Source organism: Apium graveolens, unplaced genomic scaffold, assembly GCF_009905375.1.
Source record: "Apium graveolens cultivar Ventura unplaced genomic scaffold, ASM990537v1 ctg2957, whole genome shotgun sequence".
Taxonomy (NCBI): domain Eukaryota; kingdom Viridiplantae; phylum Streptophyta; class Magnoliopsida; order Apiales; family Apiaceae; genus Apium; species Apium graveolens.
In genome coordinates this window covers 33,247-55,151 of record NW_027417871.1, presented here as the reverse complement: position 1 = coordinate 55,151, position 21,905 = coordinate 33,247, and positions in this window count along the sequence as shown.

Below are 21,905 nucleotides of genomic sequence, written 5' to 3'. Positions count from 1 at the left end.
AAAACTACTTATATATATGTACATAATAAAACATTAGAAAAAAATATGTATGGTACAAAAACGTATTAACTTATAAGTGGTGTTTAATGCCTAAATTTTTAAAAGGTTATGACTTTGATAAGATAAAATTTTCAGAAGACACTTAATATTAAAATATAAATATTATAGGCAAGTTAATTTTAATTTTCTGACTAAACTAAAACCGGTTGGTTATTCGTTAATTAATTTGTTATTCAAATTTTAACAAAAATTCAAATCCCCCAAAAATTTCATGAAAATTTTAAATTTCAGCTGAAACTAAAACCCACTTAATTATGTTGGTTATAGTCATCAATTGGATGATTTTGTACGCGGATTATACAATTTTCCACGAAAATTCAAATATCCACAACAAATGATTTTTGAAAATTTAATTAATTCTGCCTAAACTAAAATAAAATAAAATTGGTTCCATTAAATGGTGGGTATTGTACGACCGCTTATTCAAATTTTCAAGATAATTTAAATTCCCCCTCGCAAAAATTAGACGAACAGTACAAGAAATTCCCAATCATACAAAGTTCCATACACAACGGTTAAAAAAACCGGTCGTCCTAAAAAATATTCAACAGTGAATTGATTTGGCATAACAGTTTCCTCACAGGAATAGAAAATTCTTGAAAAAGTCCACGTCCCAAAAATGAGATTCGTTCATGATTAACCATAAATTTATTGAAAAGATCTTTAACACCATCCAACCATACTGATGCCAAGATATATCGATTTTAGTCATAAAAAATTAAAAAATATTACAAGTTCATAATACAAAATAGAAACACCAGGTAAATTCCTGATTTACAGGTAATTTTTGTAAATATTTTTTTCGACAATCTAATTGTATGGAAATAAGATGTATTAATTTTAATAATAAGAAAAAATACAAAAAAAATTTAAATTTATCTTGCATGACGGGAATAGAAAACTTTAGGACAAGTCTGATGCCAAAACATGAGATTTGTTCCTAATTAACTAGATTATTTTTAAACAATTTTTTCGACGATTCAACCATACGGGTGTTAAGTTATAACGATTTTAGTCAAAAGAAAAATAACAAAAAAATTTCAAATTCATCTTGCATGATACTAATAGAAAAATCTAGAAAAAGTCCAACTCCTTATAGATTTGTTCCTGATAAACAACAAAATTTTTTAATGATTTTTTCAACGATCGAGGATGTCAAAATATATCCATTATAGTCATATGAAAAAATTACAAAAAAATCAAATTCATCTTCCATGACAGTAATAGAAAATTATAGAAAAAGTCCAACTCCGTAACATAAGAATTCCGAGTTAACCAGATTATTTTTTAAACATTTTTTCGATGATCCGACTGTATAGATATTAACATGTATCGACTTTAGTCATCATAAAAATTTATGATAACGTTTCAAATTCATCTTGACGGGGAATAGAAAAAGTTAAGAAAAGTCTTACTCTCGGGATTTGTTCCCGATTAACTAGAAATTTTTTTTACCAATTTTTTCGATAATCTAATCCAACGTATATTAAGATATATGGATTTTAGCCATAAGAAAAAATTACAAAAAAAAATCAAATTCATCTTGCATGAAAAGAATATAAAAATTAAGAAATGTGTGACTCCAAAACAACAGATTTTTTTTCCGTTTAACTAGATAAATTTTTAACAAATTTTTGAACCATCCAACCTCATGTTAAGATATAATTATTTTAATCATAAGAAAAAATTACAAAAGAATTTCAAATTCATCTTGAATAATAGGATTCGAAAAATTTAGGAAAGAAACATGAGATTTGTTCCTACTAGATGTTAAAATGAATGAGAGATATAGAACAGAAAAATTGGATGAAGATAGGAAGTAATACACCTCTGCAAGAAAAGTAGCAAGACTTTGTATTTACCTCTACATTAGAAACTGAGATAAAAAGTGATTGTTTTTTATGAAATATCTCTTCCATAAGTTTATTCAATTTATATAAACTTTTCATGTGTATCTTAATATGCTCTAGGAACTAGAAAAATGGTTGAATATATTATTTATGACCAAAATGTTTATCAAATTATGTCGAGATGACTAGACTCTTATAATTCAAGAATGCCAAGAGATTAATAAACCCTTGTAAGTACACCTACATGTTCTATGTCCATATTGTTAAAGTTACTAATAGACATATCCCAAGCTGTCATGAATTACATTTACAATAACTCATTGCGTATAGATGAATAATCTGTCTAACAAACTAATAAGATGTACCTTGTAGAGCAAGTAGGTATATAAAACCACCATCACCATTTGGAAACCTCTTTTGAGCTGTTTGAAAAAGCCTAGGCAAAGCTTTGCGTGATAAAAAAAAAAAGCATTTTTTTAGAGGAGACAAGTGAAAGAAATGCTTACATGATACTTAATTTTATGTCACCTTTCGTTTTCTCTTTTTGACTTCAGTTCATCAATCCTTGCTTTAATATCCGAAGATACACTGTCATCAGGACATTTAATAACAGTCAGTTAACAGTTCATCAGATAAATTACAGAAAATAAGTCCAAACATCAGCCCCCTCTTTCAAATGCAATAACAAATAAATCACACATTTTTGCAATAATGATTTCAGTACAAAATAATAATAACATCTTATAGAAAGTAAAGAAGCACCCTATGGGAATGTAGAATCAAACGCTTCAGAGCTGGCAAGATGATTACGAGTTCTGTAAATAACATTGTTGTAATCTAATTCATGTGTCATAAATATGAATTCAATGAGATGAAGATGAACACATAATCACATAAACATAGCATGTAGTGATGCACCCACCAACAGCATTAGATCAAAGAAATCTAGTAATTGAAATTGTGGCTAGAGCTGAATAATATCACTATTAGTTGTATTTATAAATTACAAGATGTAAACACATGCAGTAGATCTTTAACAATTTTACACACAATAGCAACACAAGACATGTGCGTCGTACACCCACACCTATGCACTTAAAAAAATACAGAGGACTAGTAAATATAACAACATCCGAGTTTATCACAAAGAAAAACTTATCATAAACACGGATAAAATCACAAAGAAAAGCGTTAAAACTAATCAATCATATAAGTCATCTCAAACACATCCCTATATATACTCATAAGTACATAACCACTCAAGTAATAATGACGTGTGCTTATACCTTACTAAAGTTATAATAATTGGAATCAACCATTTACCAAATATATTCATTCTAATTTAATATCAAGTGCAAACAAAAGTTTCGTAAATAATTAAACATATAAAAACATAACAGCATCTTGGCTGCTGGACTCCACAGAAACTCAGTTGGCCTCCAGATTTTTAACAAATCCATAAATAGGTTTGTTACAGTGAAATTATGTGGAGACTTAGTTGAATCAGAGACCTAGTTATCATAAAAATGTCAGAAGAAAACAAGGTGTTTAGAGCCGCTAACAAGTCGTCAATATAGCCAACAAACCCTGTCCAGAAACTCTACGCACACTATACCAAAATGACCATATCTCTTGACTCAAATATGATTTTAAGCTAATTCTTTCGCGAGTAGAATCTTCTCGAGAATCAATCTAAACACAAAAGATTTACAAAACAGAACTTAGCTATATTAAATAGCTATACTTACAACATATAGGACAATAGATAAATTTGACAAAACAGTTTTTACAAATAATTTTAACATTTAACAATTAATTAAACCCATAATCTCTATTAATCAAATCATCAAACACTTAGCATGCAAACCATATAATTGAATCTTAATATCTCAATATTAATAACAATAATAAGCACGATTACAGAATCGAATATCTTCAAACACCATTTCTAGGAGGTCCAATCTGTAATGCAACTCAACCGAATTAAATTATCAATAAATTACACCTATCATTTAGAAAGGAAATAAAAATGGCACAACAAAGACACAGTGAAACCAAGATATGACCTAAACTGACTTCCTTATTAAATAATTTACACGCTTAAGTTTCTAAATCCATTATCATCCAAGTCTAACAAATTTTTCCACCACACAAAACTGAAAATTTCCCTAACAATAAAACTACCCAAATCATCACCTTGGCCATATCAATCGAAGCACAAAGTTAACCATAAGCCAACACAAACAAGAAACAAATACATAAAATTATATTTCCCAACGCAAACAACTAACAAATATACACACCCGTACATATACGCAAGCAAGTATCAAAGAGTGAAAGATAAAAAAGACCGGACTCGAGCCTCAAATCGAACAAATTTGAACAGACAGATGGTGGTGCCATATTATCTAGAGAGACACGGTCGGGTGAGGGAATATAGGATGGAGAAAGATGAGTCAGAAAGATTAAGAAATTGAGAGAATGAGAGAAATATTCAGAGATAAGTAATTGAGAGAATGAGATAGATATTGAGAGATTATAACAGAGATAGAGTAAAACAAAAAGAAAGGAGGAAAAATAAAAGAATCTGGCACGTATCACCCACTCTCACTGCCATGTATTCCATTCCCACCTGCCCAACCTGAATTTTGACGCCCGCTTTTAATTTTAACGATACAATTCGCGGATAAAAACAAATCGAAATAATTCCCAAGTAATTTTAAAATCCCATAAATAAAAAACTAGTAAAATGAAATTTTCTGAACTTTTTAAAGAAATTTTGAATTTAACATCGAATTAACAAATAATTATGATCAGAATTAAATTTGAGACTGAATATTTGACGAAATATTATTTTTCTAATAATATTCAAATTTATGAAAATTAAACTTTATTATTCCTACTAAATACAAACACAAATTAATACAATGACACCTCCACCCGAAGCAATAATTAATAACATGAATAATTCAACACATAATTAATATTTAACACTGAACACATAAATTGCCTAATCATCTTTTATTTAATAATATGAAAAAAACAAAGTCTTTATACATATTTCAAATTAGTCACATGCGCAAGGTCTTTGAATAAGGTCAATATCTCATGAATCTTTTATAAAGCGGTTGATAAAACGCAAGAGAAAGGAAATTATGTCAGAGGTCGTAAAAGATAATTCAATTCAGAGGAAAAAGTCTAGATTAAAATGTTGGAAGATTGAAACAATTACGTCAAAGATGACAATGAAGGAGAGGAAGGTAAAGTTGTTAGTGGAAAAATCTTTGGATTATCTTTGGAATGAATCCAAAGATTTTTTTTATATGCACCCGATATGAAACTCCCAATTATATTAATTGAGACTGTTGGTTTTAGAATTTTAATTTTTTGGGTTACGCGCTACTTAGATTGTTTGGGCTCTATTATAAATTACAAAAGTCCGGTTGGGACCATCTTATAGCCCAACAAAGCTTATGAATTTTATTTTTCGGAGATGGTCCAATAAGGAGAATTCAATAAAAGCATCATAGAAACTGGAGAGACCTGACAATAACGAATTTTATTAGAGAATCATGGTCGGTTTAGAAGTCTGACTTGTAAATTTATGAATAATATATATTAAAATAGGGATCAGATTTTTTATTAGTTTAAGAAATATTAGAGACACATACCATGTAGAGAGTATATAGTTATGATTTTTTAGAGAGATAATAAAGAAAGATTTTAGTCTTGTGATAAAACTGAAGATTACATGTTCTTATTAGATTAATTATATTTCTTTATTTTCTTAGTTTTATAACTTGTATAATTATTATTCAGTAGTCATTTATAGGGCAGAAAGGGTAGCCATATTTACAATATAATTTTAACACAATTTTTATATGATTTGATTAATTATGCCTATTATAGTTATTTATATTTTCATTATTAATTTAAGTAATCGGGTGATATAATGTATTAATTAGATGAAAATAGGAGTAATAAATAGGATATTTTACTCATTAGAGACACAAATATGGTTAGCATAATTTGAAGTGAGAGTGGGATAAATAATGGAATTTTTAGAGGATTAATACTCGAGAGATATTAACAATTGCTTTAATTGGGCGATTAATTGAATTAACAAAAGTTATTGACATGAAACCGTGTTTCCACATTGTTAGTACTTGAGACAAATTTATATAATCTTAGTTATATGACCACTTTAGTTGCTTTAGCTTAGGATCTAATTATTTCATAACCATAATAGACATAATTGCCACTAGGTTTTTATATTCATTGCCTAACAAGTAATTAGTTTAGTGCTGATTTAGTTGTAATACTTACCTAGAAAAATATTTATCACACAATCATTTTGTTGTTGAACCAATGTAAAAGTAATTGAGTCGACTATACATATCTCCTTGTGTATATGACCCACTTGCCACTTTGTAATTTTCAAATAATCAAAATGGACTAAGTTCTATAATTTGTTTTTGCAATATTTAGTTCATGGTTCATGGGCCTCCTCATAATGAATCCAAAAGAAATTATGCTTATTTGATTGTTGGGATTTTATTTAACTTTCACTACGTTCTATCTATAAGATAGGTTCGTAAAATTACAATTACGGCCCAATCTACAGCGAGGACAGTTCATTGATATTTTATTTCTCGGTCGGCCCGATTCGAGTATGTTCTCGAGTATTCTGTACCCTTCAAAATGCTGAATATATGTATGTTTCTCACATTCTTTAATCACTTATTCTTTGCAGTCATCTCGCCAGTTCGTTAGTCCCCATTTTCTTTTTGAGTTTCTTCACATATCACTAATTTTAATATCGGGTTTTAACCATCTCCTAATTTTTCCTCAATCTATATCAACCATCTACGGTGTCCATAATACTTACCATCATGACTTTTTGGATTCAAATTGGTAAGTGATGGCTCAACCTAATTCTTTGAACATTTATATCTTTTAGATGCTGACACTCATAATTACTTTATTCTTGATCATCGGACCGTATTTAGCTAAATAGAGATGTCAAATCTTGAATATTTTTTTACGCTAAGATTTTACCTTTAATTTATATACATTTCTGTCATTTGTTGAAATTATAGTGCTTAATATTAATATATATTATTTGGCTTGAGTTCTTGGACTCATTTGAATTTTGAATGTGATTCGAAATTTAATTATTGTTTAGTATTGGTTCTCAATGGATGTAATTTTTAATCAAATCCAGTCCTCATATTCGTGTTTCGATTTTGTTTATAGAGAAGTGAATACACCATGATAATAATACTTTACATTTGTAAATTAGCACTAATTTGTAACTCCATTTGGTTTGCATTTTGTCGGTAAAATGCACATGTCAAATCTTTGCAATCTTTTCTTTTATCTATAATTTATTGTTCGTTGTAAAAGGGCACTTAATATATTGCTTGATTTCCATTCGTAGATACATGACGTTTGCCAAAAAACAATGAAGAAAATGCTTCCCAAAGAATTAAGGTGGAACACTCCTTGGTAAGTAATAATCTTCTTTTAGCATCCTATAGTTTGTGTTTTTTTAGTGTTTTAATGGCCTAAGTAAAAGTTTTAGGGAATTAAAAAAGATGTTTTGGATCCATTGATTTATTTTTCATTGGGTATTAAACTTTTTTTGTCCCATTTAAAAAACAACAGTAAATGAAATGTAAGGTTAATCTTTTTTGACCAGCCTGACCAAAGTTCTTCCCATCCCAGACCAAGTTTTTCTTTCTGCATTCTCAGATCACATTTTCCCTGATCTTTACGGGAGGGCCGTTCCAGAATTACGAAGCTCTTCATTTTTTCTCTCTACGTCTGATTCACTTGCATGACGAGTTACAATGCAGTTTTAATTTGGTCCATGTCATCCATTGGGAGGTTATGGATGTAACATCTATTCCTTGTTGTGCATAAATGTGAAGCGAGTCCCCGAATTCCGGTTCAATGGTCGTAAAGTTCTTTTCTGATGGTTTCCCGCACCCCTTACGCAGCAAGTACAACTAAACATCTATCTTAATTGTTTAAAAAATCAAAAGCTTGATATATTTTAATTGTATAATTGAATTTATATTAGTTTTTGTAATAATTAATAAAACTACCTTATATATATATGTACATAATAAAACATTAGAAAAAAATATGTATGGTACAAAAACCTATTAACTTATGAGTGGTGTTTAATGCCTAAATTTTTAAAAGGTTATGACTTTGATAAGATAAAATTTCAGAAGACACTTAATATTAAAATATAATATTATAGGCAAGTTAATTTTAATTTCCGACTAAACTAAAAACCGGTTGTGGTTATAATTGTTAATTAATTTGTTATTCAAATTTTAACAAAAATTCAAATCCCCCCGAACATTTCATTAAATTTTAAATTTCAGCTGAAACTAAACCCACTTAATTCGGTTGGTTAGAGTCATCAATTGGATGATTTTGTACGCGGATTATACAATTTTCCATGAAAACTCAAATATCCACAACAAATGATTTTATGAAAATTTAATTTTTTCTGCCTAAACTAAAATAAAATAAAATTGGTTCCATTAAATGGTGGGTATTGTACGACCGCTTATTCAAATTTTCAAGATAATTTAAATTCCCCCTCCTAAAAATTAGACGAACAGTACAAGAAATTCCCAATCATACAAAGTTCCATACACAACGGTTAAAAAAACCGGTCGTCCTAAAAAATATTCAACGGTGAATTGATTTGGCATAACAGTTTCCTCACAGGAATAGAAAATTCTTGAAAAAGTCCACGTCCCAAAAATGAGATTCGTTCATGATTAACCATAAATTTATTGAAAAGATCTTTAACACCATCCAACCATACCGATGCAAAATATATATCGATTTTAGTCATAAAAAATTAAAAATATTACAAGTTCATAATACAAAATAGAAACACCAGGTAAATTCCTGATTTACAGATAATTTTTGTAAATATTTTTTTCGATAATCTAATTGTATGGAAATACGATGTATTGATTTTAATAATAAGAAAAAATACAAAAAAAAAAAATTAAATTCATCTTGCATGACGGAATAGAAAACTCTAGGACAAGTCTGATGCCAAAATACGAGATTTGTTCCTAATTAACTAGATAATTTTTTAAACAATTTTTTCGACGATTCAACCATACGGGTGTTAAGTTATAACGATTTAGTCAAAAGAAAAAATAACAAAAAAATTTCAAATTCATCTTGCATGACACTAATAGAAAAATCTAGAAAAAGTCCAACTCCCCATATGAGATTTGTTCCTGATAAACAAAGAAATTTTTAATGATTTTTTCAACGATCCAGGATGTCAAAATATATCCATTGTAGTCATATGAAAAAATACAAAAAAAATCAAATTCATCTTGCATGACAATAATAGAAAATTATAGAAAAAGTCCAACTCCGTACATAAGAATTCCGAGTTAACCAGATTATTTTTTAAACATTTTTTCGATGATCCGACTGTACATATATTAACATGTATCGACTTTAGTCATCATAAAAATTTATGATAACGTTTCAAATTCATCTTGACGGGGAATAGAAAAAGTTAAGAAAAGTCTTACTCTCGGGATTTGTTCCCGATTAACTAGAAATTTTTTTTAACAATTTTTTCGATAATCTAATCCAACGTATATTAAGATATATGGATTTTAGCCATAAGAAAAAATTACAAAAAAAAATCAAATTCATCTTGCATGAAAAGAATATAAAAATTAAGAAAATGTGTGACTCCCAAAACAACAGATTTTTTTTCCGTTTAACTAGATAAATTTTTAAAAATTTTTTTGAACCATCCAACCTCATGTTAAGATATAATTAATTTAATCTTAAGAAAAAATTACAAAAGAATTTCAAATTCATCTTGAATAATAGGATTAGAAAAATTTAGGAAAGAAAAATGAGATTTGTTCCTACTAGATGTTAAAATAATGAGATGGGAGAATGATATAGAACAGAAGAATTGGAAGAAGATAGGAAGTAATACACCTCTGCAAGAAAAGTAGCAAGACTTTGTATTTACCTCTACATTAGAAACTGAGATAAAAAGTGATTTTTTTTTATGAAATATCTCTTCCATAAGTTTATTCAATTTATATAAACTTTTCATGTGTGTCTTAATATGCTCTAGGAACTAGAAAAATGGTTGAATATATTATTTATGACCAAAATGTTTATCAAATTATGTCCAGATGACTAGACTCTTATAATTCAAGAATTCCAAGAGATTAATAAACCCCTACAAGTAGACGTACATGTTCTATGTCAATATTGTTAAAGTTACTAATAGACATATCCCAAGCTGTCATGAATTACATTTACAATAACTCATTGGGTATAGATGAATAATCTGTCTAACAAACTAATAAGATGTACCTTGTAGAGCAAGTAGGTATATAAAACCACCATCACTATTTGGAAACCTCTTTTGAGCTCTTTGAAAAAGCCTCGGCAAAGCTTTGCCTAATAAAAAAAATAAAGAAGAATTTTTTTAGAGGAGAAATGTAAAAAGAAATGCTTACATGATACTTAATTTATGTCACCTTTCGTTTTCTATTTTGGACTTCAGTTCATCAATCCTTGCTTTAATATCCGAAGATACACTGTCATCAAGACATTTAATAACAGTCAGTTAACAGTTCATCAGATAAATTGCAGAAAAATATGTCCAAACATCAGCCGCCTCTTTCAAATGCAATAACAAATAAATCACACATTTTTGCAATAATGATTTCATTACAAAATAATAATATCTTATAGAAAGCAAAGAAGCACGCTATGGGAATGTAGAATCAAAACGCTTCAGAACTGGCAAGATGATTACGAGTTCTGTAAATAACATTGTTGTAATCTAATTCATGTGTCATAAATATGAATTCAATGAGATGAAGATGAACACATAATCACAGATAAACATAGCATGTAGTGATGCACCCACCAACAACATTAGATCAAAGAAATCTAGTAATTGAAATTGTGGCTAGAGTTGAATAATATCACTATTAGTTGTATTTATAAATTACAATATGTAAACACATGCAGTAGATCTTTAACAATTTTACACACAATAGCAACACAGAGACATGTGCGTCGTACACCCACACCTATACACTTAAAAAAATACAGAGGACTAGTAAATATAACAACATCCGAGTTTATCACAAAGAAAAACTTATATAAACACGGATAAAATCACAAAGAAAAGCGTTAAAACTAATCAATCATATAAGTCATCTCAAACACATCCCTATATATACTCATAAGTACATAACCACTCAAGTAATAATGACGTGTGCTTATACCTTACTAAAGTTATAATAATTGGAATCAACCATTTACCAAATATATTCATTCTAATTTAATATCAAGTGCAAACAAAAGTTTTGTAAATAAATTAAACATATAAAAATGTCAGATGAAAACAAGGTGTTTAGAGCCGCTAACAAGTCGTCAATATAGCCAACAAACCCTGTCCCGAAACTCTACGCACACTATACCAAAATGACCATATCTCTTGACTCAAATATGATTTTAAGCTAATTCTTTCGCGAGTAGAATCTTGACTCGAGAATCAATCTAAACACAAAAGAGTTACAAAACAGAACTTAGCTATATTAAACAGCTATACTTACAACATATAGGACAATAGATAAATTTGACAAAACAGTTTTTACAAATAATTTTAACATTTAACAATTAATTAAACCCATAATCTCTATTAATCAAATCATCAATCACTTAGCATGCAAACCATATAATTGAATCTTAATATCTCAATATTATCATAACAATAATAAGCACGATTACAGAATCAAATATCTTCAAATACCATGTTTCTCTAAGAGGTCCAATCTGTAATGCAACTCAACCGAATTAAATTATCAATACAATTACACCTATCATTTAGAAAGGAAATAAAAATGGCACAACAAAGACACAGTGAAACCAAGATATGACCTAAACTGACTTCCTTATTAAATAATTTACACGCTTAAGTTTCTAAATCCATTATCATCCAAGTCAAACAAATTTTTCCACCACACAAAACTGAAAATTTCCCTAACAATAAACTACCCAAATCATCACCTTGGCCATATCAATCGAAGCACAAAGTTGACCATAAGCCAACACAAACAAGAAACAAATACATAAAATTATATTTCCCAACGCAAACAACTAACAAATATACACACCCGTACATATACGCAAGCAAGTATCAAAGAGTGAAAGATAAAAAAGACCGGACTCGAGCCTCAAATCGAACAAATTTGAACAGACAGATGGTGGTGCCATATTATCTAGAGAGACACGGTCGGGTGAGGGAATAGAGGACGGAGAAAGATGAGTCAGAAAGATTAAGAAATTGAGAGAATGAGAGAGATATTCAGAGATAAGTAATTGAGAGAATGAGATAGATATTGAGAGATTATAAGAGAGATAGAGTAAAACAAAAAGAAAGGAGGAAAAATAAAAGAATCTGGCACGTATCACCCACTCTCACTGCCACGTATCCCCTTCCCCGCCTGCCCAACCTGAATTTTGACGCCCGCTTCTAATTTTAACGATACAATTCGCGGATAAAAACAAATCGAAATAATTCCCAAGTAATTTTAAAATCCCATAAATAAAAAACTAGTAAAATGAAATTTTCTGAACTTTTTAAAGAAATTTTGAATTTAACATCGAATTAACAAATAATTATGATCAGAATTAAATTTGAGACTGAATATTTGATGAAATATTATTTTTCTAATAATATTCAGATTTATGAAAATTAAACTTTATTATTCCCACTAAATACAAACACAAATTAATACAATGACACCTCCAACCAAAGCAACAATTAATAACACGAATAATTCAACACATAATTAATATTTAACACTGAACACATAAATTTCCTAATCATCTTTTATTTAATAATACGAAAAAAAAGTCTTTATACATATATTCAAATTAGTCACATGCGCAAGGTCTTCGAATAAGGTCAATATCTCATGAATCTTTTATAAAGTAGTTGATAAAGCGCAAGAGAAAGGAAATTATGTCAGAGGTCGTAAAAGATTATTCAATTCAGAGAAAAAAGTCTAGATTAAAATGTTGGAAGATTGAAACAATTACGTCAAAGACGACAATGAAGGAGAGGAAGGTAAAGTTGTTAGTGGAAAAATCTTTGGATTATCTTTGGAATGAATCCAAAGATTTTTTTTATATGCACCCGATATAAAACTCCCAATTATATTAATTGAGACTGTTGGTTTTAGAATTTTGATTTTTTGGGTTACGCGCTACTTAAATTGTTTGGGCTCTATTATAAATTACAAAAGTCCGGTTGGGACCATCTTATAGCCCACACAAAGCTTATGAATTTTATTTTTCGGAGATGGTCAAATAAGGAAAATTCAATAAAAGCATCATAGAAACTGGAGAGACCTGACAATAATGAATTTTATTAGAGAATCATGGTCGGTTCAGAAGTCTGACTTGTAAATTTATGAATAATAATATATTTGTAAAATTAAAATAGGGATCAGATTTTTTTATTAGTTTAAGAAATATTAGAGACACATACCATGTAGAGAGTATATAGTTATGATTTTTTACAAAGATAATAAAGAAAGATTTTAGTCTTGTGATAAAACTGAAGATTACATGTTCTTATTCGATTAATTATAATTTTTTATTTTCTTAGTTTTATAACTTGTATAATTATTATTCAGTAGTCATTTATAGTCATTTATAGGGCAGAGAACGGTAGCCATATTTACAATATAATTTTAGCACAATTTTTATGTGATTTGATTAATTATGCCTATTATAGTTATTTATATTTTCATTATTAATTTAAGTAATCGGGCGATGTAATGTATTAATTAGATGAAAATAGGAGTAATAAATAGGATATTTTACTCATTAGAGACACAAATATGGTTAGCATAATTTGAAGTGAGAGTGGGATAAATAATGGAATTTTTAGAGGATTAATACTCGAGAGATATTAACAATTGCTTTAATTGGGAGATTAATTGAATTAACAAAAGTTATTGACATGAAAGCGTGTTTCCACATTGTTAGTACTTGAGACAAATTTACATAATCTTAGTTATATGCCCACTTTAGTTGCTTTAGCTTAGGATCTAAGTATTTCATAACCATAATAGACATAATTGCCCTAGGTTTTTATATTCATTGTTTAACGTAATTAGTTTAGTGCGATTTAGTTGTAATACTTACCTAGAAAAATATGTATCACACAATAATTTTGATGTTGAACCAATGTAAAAGTAATTGAGTCGACTAAACCTATTTTCTCGTGTATATGACCCACTTGCCACTTTGTACTTTTCATATAATCAAAATGGACTAAGTTCTATAATTTGTTTTTGGAATATTTAGTTCATTTGGTTTATGGGCCTCTTCACAATGAATCAAAAGAAATTGTGCTTATTTGATTATTGGGCTTTTGTTTAACTTTCACTCCATTCTATCTATAAGATAGGTTCGTAAAATTACAATTACGGCCCAATCTACAACGATGACAGTTTATTGATATTTTATTTCTGGGTCGGCCCAATTCGAGTAGGTTCTCGACTATTCTGTACCCTTCAAAATGCTGAATATATGTATATATTTCTCACATTCTTTAATCACTTATTATTTGAAGTAATCTCACCAGTTCGTCAGTTCCCCGCTTTCTTTTTAAGTTTCTTCACATATCATTATTTTTAATATCGAGTTCTAACCCATCTGCTAAATTTTCCTCAATCTATATCAACCACATCTACGGTGTACATAATACTTACAATCATGACTTTTTCGATTCAAATTGGTAAGTGATGGCTCAACCTAATTCTTTGAACATTTATATCTTGTAGATGCAGACACTCATAATTACTTTATTCTTGATCATCAGACCGTATTTAGCTAAATAGAGATGTCAAATTCTTGAATATTTTTTAACGCTAAGATTTTACCTTTAATTTATATACATTTCTTTCATTTGTTGAAATTATAGTGTGTAATATTAATATATATTATGTTGCTTGAGTTCCTGGACTCATTTGAATTTTGAATGTGATTGCAAATTTATTTATTATTTAGTATTGGTTCTCAATGGAGGTAATTTCTAATCAAATCCGGTCCTTATATTTTTGTTTTAATTTTGTTTATAGAGAAGTGAATACACCATGATAATAATACTTTACATTTCTAAATTAGCACTAATTTTTAACTCCATTTGGTTTGGATTTTGTCGGTAAAATGCACATGTCAAATCTTTGTAATCTTTTCTTTCATCTATAATTTATTGTTCGTTGTAAAAGGGCACTTAATATATTTCTTGATTTCCATTCGTAGATACATGACGTTTGCCAAAAAACAATGAAGAAAATGCTCCTCAAAGAATTAAGGTCGAACACTCCTTGGTAAGTAATAATCTTCTTTTAGCATCCTATAGTTTGTGTTTTTTTAGTGTTTTAATGGCCTAAGTAAAAGTTTAATGGAATTGAAAAAGATTTTTTGGATCCATTGATTTATTTTTCATTGGGTATTTACCTTTTTTTTGTCCCATTTAAAAACAATAGTAAATGAAATGTAAGATTAATCTTTTTTGACCAGCCTGACCACAGTTCTTCCCATCCCAGACCATGTTTTTCTTTCTGCATTCTCGGATCACATTTTCCGTGATGTTTACAAGAGGGTCTGGTCCAGAATTAGGAAGCTCTTCATTTATTCTCTCTACATCTGATGCACTTGCATGACGAGTTACAATGGAGTTAATTTGGTCTTGTCATCCCATTGCGGCCACCATTCTTTTGAGGAAGGAAGGGCTTCTTGTATGGTTCACGGAGGGATGGGAGGAATCTGCAACCTCTCATCCATTGGGAGGTTATGGATGTAACCTCTTTTCGTTATTGCTGCACAAATGTGAAGCGAGTCCCTGAATTACGGTTCAATGTCGTAAAGTTCTTTTCTGATGGTTTCCCGCACCCCTGACTCAGCAAGTACAACTAAACATCTATCTTAATTGTTTAAAAATCAAAATCTTGATATATTTTTAATTGTATAATTGAATTTATATTAGTTTTTGTAATAAATAATAAAACTACTTATATAAATATGTACATAATAGAACATTAGAAAAGAATATGCATTGTACAAAATATTTATATCTCAAAAACCTATTAACTTATGAGTGGTGTTTAATGCCTAAATTTTTAAAAGGTTATGACTGTGATAAGATAAAATTTTCACAAGACACTTAATATTAAAATATAAATATTATAATAGGCAAGTTAATTTGACTTTTCTGACTAAACTAAAACCGGTTGGTTATAATCGTTAATTGGTTTGTTATTCAAATTTTAACAAAAATTTAAATCCCCCCAAACATTTCATGAAAATTTTAAATTTCAGCTGAAACTAAAACCAACTTAATTATGTTGGTTATAGTCATCAATTTGATGATTTTGTAGGCGGGTTATTCAATTTTTCAAGAAAATTCAAATATCAACAACAAATGATTTTATGAAAATTTAATTTTTTCTGCCTAAACTAAAACAAAATAAAATTGGTTCCATTAAATGGTTGGTCTTGTACGACCGCTTATTCAAATTTTCAAGATAATTTAAATTCCCCCTCATAAAAATTAGATGAACAATACAAGAAATTCTCAATCATACAATGTTCCATACACAACGGTTAAAAAAACTGGTAGTCCTAAAAAATATTCAACAGTGAATTTATTTGGCATAACAGTTTCCTCACACGAATAGAAAATTCTAGAAAAAGTTCACGTCCCAAAAATGTGATTAGTTCATGATTAACCATAAATTTATTCAAAAGATCTTTAACACCACCCAACCATGCCGATGCCAAGATATATCGATTTTAGTCATAAAAAAATTAAAAAAATTAGAAGTTCATATTACAAAACAGAAACACGAGGTAAATTCCTGATTTACAGATAATTTTTGTAAATATTTTTTTCGACAATCCAATTGTATGGAAATAAGATGTATTGATTTTTATAATAAGAACAAATTACAAAAAAAAAATTAATTCATCTTACATGACGGAAATAGAAAACTCTAGGACAAGTCTGATGCCAAAACACGAGATTTGTTCCCAATTAACTAGATAATTTTTTTAATAATTTTTTCAACGATTCAACCATACGGATGTTAGGTTATATCGATTTTAGTCAAAAGAAAATATAACAAAAAAAATTCAAATTCATCTTGCATGGCATTAATAGAAAAATCTAGAAAAAGTCCAACTCCCTATATGAGATTTGTTCCCGATAAACAAAAGAATTTTTTAATGATTTTTTCGACGATCCAGGATGTTAAAATATATCCATTCTAGTCATATGAAAAAATTATAAAAAAAATCGAATTCATCTTGCATGACAGTAATAGAAAATTATAGAAAAAGTCCAACTCCGTAATATAAGAATTCCCAGTTAACGAGACTATTTTTTAAACATTTTTTCGATGATCCGACTGTACATGTTAACATGTATCGACTTTAGTCATCATAAAAATTTATAAAAATGTTTCAAATTCATCTTGACGGGGAATAGAAAAAGTTAGGAAAAGTCTTACTCTCGGGATTTGTTCCCGATTAACTATGAATTTTGTTAAACAATTTTTTCGACAATCTAATCCAATGTATATTAAGATATATGTATTTTAGCCATAAGAAAAAATTACCAAAAAAATCAAATTCATCTTGCATGAAAAGAATAGAAAAATCAAGAAAACGCCTAACTCCCAAAACAACAGATTTTTTTCCGATTAACTAGATAATTTTTTTAACAAATTTTTGAACGATCCAACCTGAGGTTAAGATATAATTATTTTAATCATAAGAAAAAATTATAAAAAAATTTCAAATTCATCTTGAATAATAGGATTAGAAAAATTTAGGAAAGAAACATGAGATTTGTTGCAGCTGATTTACTGGAGAGGATCTGGACTAAAACAGTGGAAGATATGCTTTAGAGTTGGACAGCTAGAAGACTTGTAGAAGATATTATCTGATTGATATATTTTAGGAGACAGAATTATATTTCATATCAATTAGAAGATATCTTGTAACTGTGTAGTATATAAACACAGCTTAGGGTTTACACTAGATGTGTTATCATTCACAACAGAAGATTATTCATTGTAACCCTAGCAGCTCTTAGTGATATTGTAATATCCGGGATATTTTGGGGAAAAAACAGTTTAGTCCCCCAGGTTTCCAGAGTTAGCATATTTTGGATTCCTGTTTATAAATTATTTAAAAATAATATTTCCTATTTATTTTAATTATAAAAATTCGATTTTAACTTCTAAAAATTCCAAAAATTATTATTTTAATTCCAAAAATTATATTTAATTCAAAAATAAATCTGAATTAATTAGTTAATGAATTTCAGTTAATTTTTAATTGATTAATTAGTCAATTAAGTCGAAAATTAATTGACTGATTGATTTAATTAATTATTAATTGATTTTAATTAATTATTTAATTTGATTTAATTATTTAAAAATGATTTAAAAATTCTGAAAAATAGTTTCGAGCTTTAAAATATCATTTTAAATCGTTTTCAAGGCTCGATAATTATTATGAAATTGTTTTGAAGCCAGAATTGGCCAATCGAACCTTGTTTACTACTTCGAAATTGATTCAACGATCTGTTTTAATTTCGAAAAATGTTTTAAAAATCATTTTTAAATATCTGAAAGCCTATTTATGACCCGAGACTTCTTTATAAATGATATACCATTGATTATGTGACGTGTTATGTGTTATATATGACTTGTTGGTCAACTTTCGGTCTCTATATTCGATGTTTACTTGTTTATTGCGTAACTTTCAATTCGTCAATCGAATTTAGATGAAACGAAGGGTAGATAGAAGTATGTATTGAATCGAATCGTATGAGTTGAATATTGATAGATGCTTATGATATCTGAGCAGAAGAGGTAAGGCGTAGGAAAGGGAAACAGATAGTCAAAGAGTAAGACTTTGGTGATTGAGAGCAAGTGTAGTGTAGTAAGCTAGTACCAGGCAAGTGTTCTGACCTTCTCGAGATATTATAGTGATTGATAGTCCTGTTTATATTGCAAGTGCTTTGAAGCACTGAACCCTAAACCCTGATTCCATTTATTGATCTTGAGTTGTAAACCTGATTCTTTATAAACCATTGATTGTTGTATCCCCAAATACGAACCTCAAATATACGATACTACACCACAAATACATACAAACTAATTATCAAACATTGAACCAGATTGCTTACACACTCAAACCATTGTATCTTATGCTTTGAAAGACAAAATCCTTGAAACCCTGAAATATTGATCTTTTTGTTATCCAATTCTTTCACTACCTAGCAGCCAAGCTTTGGAAATGCCATATTGATCTTTATGTAGATTGAAACCATTTTCATTATTGAACGTCCAATGTTCTTAATGATTTTGTTTATTGTTTATTACTGCTTATTCTGTTATTATGGTAGAATTGGATTGTTTTTATAAAATTGTGGACCAGATTCGTGGTCAAACCATATAATGGTCAAGTTAGGCCAATATGTGTCTTGGATCCAGTAGTTAGAGCAGTGTTGTGTGCTTTGCTCGGGGTTAGTGCATGACTGATTAGCAACCTAACCTTGGTTTTTAAAATGAAAATATAATATCCAATTCCAAATCATAATCCATTGTTCACTTGATATCATAACCATATTTACCTGATGATCATTATTCTCAGTTTTGTCATTGTGACTTGCTGATCTAGTTAGCTCATTTGTGCAATGTTGTTTATGTTCTTTTCCAGTTAAGAAGGAACCGGTTGGTACCGAGGATCCCCAGTCCAGCGCGAGAGCTAGGGGTTCAGGTTGATCGAGTTGAGCTAGTAGGATTCTTTTGGAATAATTTAAGTTTGTAAAAGTTTGTAATAATGTTTAATACTCAATTCTGAGTTTGGATAGTTGGGATGTGAACGGTTTGTAATATAAGTAAGTGTCGTTGGCTTCTGTGCATACTTTAACCTGTTGCGGTCCGTGGTAATCGGTAAGTAGGGTCACTGCATATCATTATTATTATCTTTATCATTATTATAAGCAGGTTATTAATAAGGTGTGTGTGTGTGTGGACCCCAAACTTCTGACCCGGGTTGGAGGGCGCCACGGGTTTGGTATCAGAGCTACAGGTTATAAGTCACTAACACAAGCCTAGGATTGACGAGAATGGGTAGAGGGTTAGGATTTGAAGTAAGGAATAGAAAGATATAACGTTGAGAGGTTGAGTGCTTCGGTATAACAGGTATTAGTGTGATTCGCGTCATGGTTCGAGATTCTTATATTGCGATATGATTTCAGATAGCAGCGATGGCCGACTCTTTTATCCCCGTATCAGCTGATCACTCGGAGCCTTCAGTTGGATTACCGTCTTCGGATCCATATCCTGTTATTCCACCAGTGTTGGCTATACTACCTCCATATGTGTTGCAGCCCGTACCATTACAGGCTATTCCACCTCCAGGCATGAGGCCACCTATCAGAGGACCCCCACCTGCTGATTCAGGGTTTACTAGTCACTCAGTTCCAGGAGTACCTTTCCAGTTCTCTTCCTATCCTGTCCCATATCATCAGTTTGAGGCTTGCCTTATGGAGCAGCGATTCTTATATGGACCAGAGAGGTTGGGACTGGTGAGAGGCGACTCAGAGAGAGGCTCCAGGCATTTCGTAGAGCAGCTGCAGTGAGGATTGTTGAGGTTACATATGAGCACATCACCCCTGATTTCCTAGTGGAGTGGGCTAAGTGGGTTCGAGAGGAGCTTGAGGAGATTGGAGGTCCAGACTAGCCATGAGTTAGAGATCTAGAGATGCTGAGCAGTATTGTGATGGTTATGTATTATGTATAGGAGTGTGTAGTGTGTATCGGTAGACTTTTGAGTTGTATTTATATACTAGCTATGCTGACTAGTTAGTAGGTTGTTGTACCCTTTTGCTTTTACTTCCGAAGCGTCTTTACGCTTGTACTACTCAAAACTTTTGATTTATATATATCAGTACCTTTTCCTTTCCAGTATTGTCATTCATTTTACTACACCTGTTTTATTTTACCTTATTTATTGCACCAGTTATACCCCTGTGATACCATATACCCTATTTTTCATAACTGTTTATATTCTATAAAGAAGCATGCAATTTACTTAGTTATAACTATTTTCAAAAAGAGATATTTTACAAAACTTTTCTTTTATGCAAAGAATTTGATTTAAAAACCTAAATAAGTTGTTTGATTCTTTACAAAAAATGCCTCCCAGAAGAAATACCTGCACCAACACCCAGAATGAAGAAACTAACAACAACAATAATAACAACCAAGATGATACAAACCACAATGCAAAACCAGGACCTATAGACCCAGCAATAGCCCAGATTCTTCAAATCTTGGCCCAAAAAATAGTTCACCTGACACAACAACAACAAAGACATACCAATCCCCAGTTAACTTTCAAAACTTTTCAGGCAGTAAACCCACCAGAATTCAAGGGTTCCTTAGAACCGATTGAAGAAAATGTTTGGTTAAAGGAGATAGAGAAGGCATTTGCCTTAGTAAAAGTAAAAGACGAACAGAAGGTTGAGTTTGCAAGTTACTATTTGAAGAATGAGGCCACCTATTGGTGGGAGATGGTGAAGACTTTGGAAGGAACAGATGTTATTACTTGGGAGAAGTTTAAGGAGTTGTTTTTAAAAAAAGTATTTTCCTCAGTTTGTCCAAGACCAGATGGAGCTGAAGTTTTTAGAACCAAAGCAAGGAAACATGTCGGTGACAGATTATGAGAGCAAGTTTGAGGAATTGTCAAGGTATGTGCTGTCGTATGTGGATACTGACAGGAATAAGGCTAAACGATTCCAGCAAGGTTTGAAACCATAGATCAGAGGAAAGGTAGCCATTTTTGAATTTGATACCTATG